Genomic DNA, 2968 nt, shown 5'->3' with positions numbered 1-2968 from the left:
CCATCAATCACCCCAAACTCTCCCTCAGCAACCACCCTAGCAAGGGGCTGGGGTGGTGGGTGGGAGTGGAGCAGCATTTTTGGAGAAGTGTATAAAAAGTCAACTCAAAAAAAGGAATGGCATGTATGTGCCATGCAACAAACACCAACAAACACGTGTTGCCCAAGAGCACGTGTTGTTGCGGGTACATGGTGTTCAAGCACAACTTCCCTCTTGAGCTGTGTGCTCTGGGCTCTCTCCAACTTTGAAGAAGCCTGCACTCTCTCTTTCTCTCTCTCTCTCTCTCTCTCTCTCTCTCTCTCACACACACACACACACACACACACACACACTGCCTCTCTCCCTCCCTCCCTCCCTCCCTTCTACCCTCTCTCCTTTCTCTTAGTCAAAATTTCCAAATAAAAGCTGTTTTTAAACTTTAACAACACGTTATTGATCTCTCATAGAAGGGCTTAATGTCCTCTGGGTAAAATACAGCAATCTTCATACTCTTTCCTTGAAGAAAACTTTCTTTGTAGCATTTTCAGCAGTTTTTCATAACAAACAACACAACATAAATTATTTCAGTTCTCCTTTGGACCAGGAATTGGGATTCAGGATGGAAACATCTGTAATATGATGGTGGGAATGTGTAATGGTGGTGGGATTAGTGTTTGAATATTAAATGTAATCAAATATTGTGAACTGTAGCACTGTCATCCCGTTGTTCATCGATTTGCTCGAGCAGGCACCATTAACGTCTCCACTGTGAGACTTGTTGCTACTGTTTTTGGCATATCGGATATGACCCACGTAGCTTGCCAGGTTCTCTCATGCAGGTGGAATACTCTCGGTAGTTTGCCAAGCTCTCCGAGAGAGACAGAGGAATGAAACCTGGGTCAGCCGCATGCAAGGCAAACACCCTACCTGCTGTGCTGTCGCTCCAGTCCATTGTGATTATAAAATTAAAAAATTGAAAATTTTAAATTTTTAAAAAAACTTTTAAGCTGTTTTTATTTCATTGTTCATCTCCTCCTAAAATTCTTTTCTGCAGAAAGGTGACTGACCCTAAAGACCTGGGTAAGGTTGATAGACCCGGGGAGGTTGATAGTGATGGCCGAACGAAGGAGGAAATGAGGGCCAGGCTAGTTGATGTCAGCTGCAGTTTATTTCATTCCCATCTCTATTCTCCTCTGATTCTCCTCCTGCTTCTTCCTCCCCCGTGCTACTTCATTCTCTTTCTGGATCTCCCTTCATTCTAACTCTCCTTTCCTGTAAAGAGCAATTCTTCGCTCCTGCCTGAGTCCAGGGTGTGCCAGAAATCGAGTGATAGTTATCAAGTACCAAGCTTCCCAGAACAACTGGAGCTTCGTGGGGCTGGCAGGATAAGAAGTCACCGCTGAAGAGAAGTCCATGCTCAGGAGGAACTCTGAGACTGATAAACTCATGGACTTTATCAGTCCTAGATTTTTTTCCAGGCACTTCCTGGGGTGATATGTATTTACTAAATAAATTACGATACTAAAAAAATTACGAGGGGTCTTGATGCGGAGGCTCTCTCTCTCCACCACCCATGCTGGGTAGTCTCAGGCCACTTCCCCACCCCGAGGAGGTTGATAGTGATGGCCGAACGAAGGAGGAAATGAGGGCCAGGCTAGTTGATGTCAGTTGCAGTTTATTTCATTCCCATCTCTATTCTCCTCTGATTCTCCTCCTGCTTCTTCCTCCCCCCTGCTACTTCATTCTCTTTCTGGATCTCCCTTCATTCTCCTTCTGGCTCTATCATTCTCCTTCTTCTCCCTCTGCCCACTCTTACAGTCTCATTAAATTCCAACGCATGAGATGTTGGGGCTTACACATAGGTGTTACACATAGGTATTACATATAGGTGTAATACAATCAACAGAGGTAAAGTCTTTTTCTCAGAGTAAGCTTCTTCTAGGACAGATTCTCATTCTGAAGGATGACTCTCCCAAAACTGAAATTCCAATTATGGGGTGTTTCTCCTTTCCTTAGTTCAACAAACACATAAACATTCATAATATTAATTATTTTGTATGGACACAGTAAGGGATACCTTAAGCTTACAGAATTGCTCTCCTGGGATCATCTTGATCTTAGACTACAGTGCTCAGGCCAGATTACTCTTTCCTAACCCTAGCAGGGTCCTAATCTCGTTGTTACTTTTGGGTCATGACAGCATTTGTCCATGACCATGCTCTCAACTTATAGTCGAGTATTGTGGTGCTTAGGCCTGGCCCATTTCGATGCCAGGGTAGCTCATGGCTTGCCCATTCAGTCCCTCGTCGGGACCCTGCTTTTGGGGTGCTAGGAACTAAGGGCAACTGAGGCTTAAGTCGAGAAAGCAGGTGCCCAGGAGTGAATAATATTTGAAGTGAATTAAATCCCAAGTTACAAAAGCATAATATTAACTGTCTTCCTGTGTCTATACAAAAAGGATATTGCTATAAAGTAAACTATTCAAAAGACATAAGGAGAGGAGAAAGGCAATATTTCACTCATACATATAAAATCATAGATTTCTAATTAGGGGTAAAGGTGATAGATTGGTTGGGGAAGAGAGCATAGAGAGGAGTTTAAAGATAAATATGGTGGAATGGAAATTCCTCAGTAACACTGTGATAAACCTGAGTACCCGGTGGCAAGGGAAACAGGACATACTAATGTTATCCTAAAATGTTTACAGCTACATTCCAATAAACACAGAGAAATGGAGGTGCTTCAGGAGCACTGTGATGGGTATCACCCGAAAAAAACATAATCTCTATATAGTAAAGGAGAAAGAACAAATCAATGTTATTCTACAGGGTGACAGAGGTGGATAGAGAGAAAGAGGAGGATTTTCTGCATGAGAGTGACGCCTTTCTCTTCCCCATTTTACATAAGTCACCCCAGAACCTCCACCGGCAATATCAGGTTACCAAGGTTACAACATGAGACCATGATAGTCTTAAGTACATCCCAAATG

The sequence above is a fragment of the Sorex araneus genome, chromosome 8, assembly GCF_027595985.1.
Source record: "Sorex araneus isolate mSorAra2 chromosome 8, mSorAra2.pri, whole genome shotgun sequence".
Classification (NCBI taxonomy): Eukaryota; Metazoa; Chordata; class Mammalia; order Eulipotyphla; family Soricidae; genus Sorex; species Sorex araneus.
Note: the sequence above shows the minus strand (reverse complement) of the source record.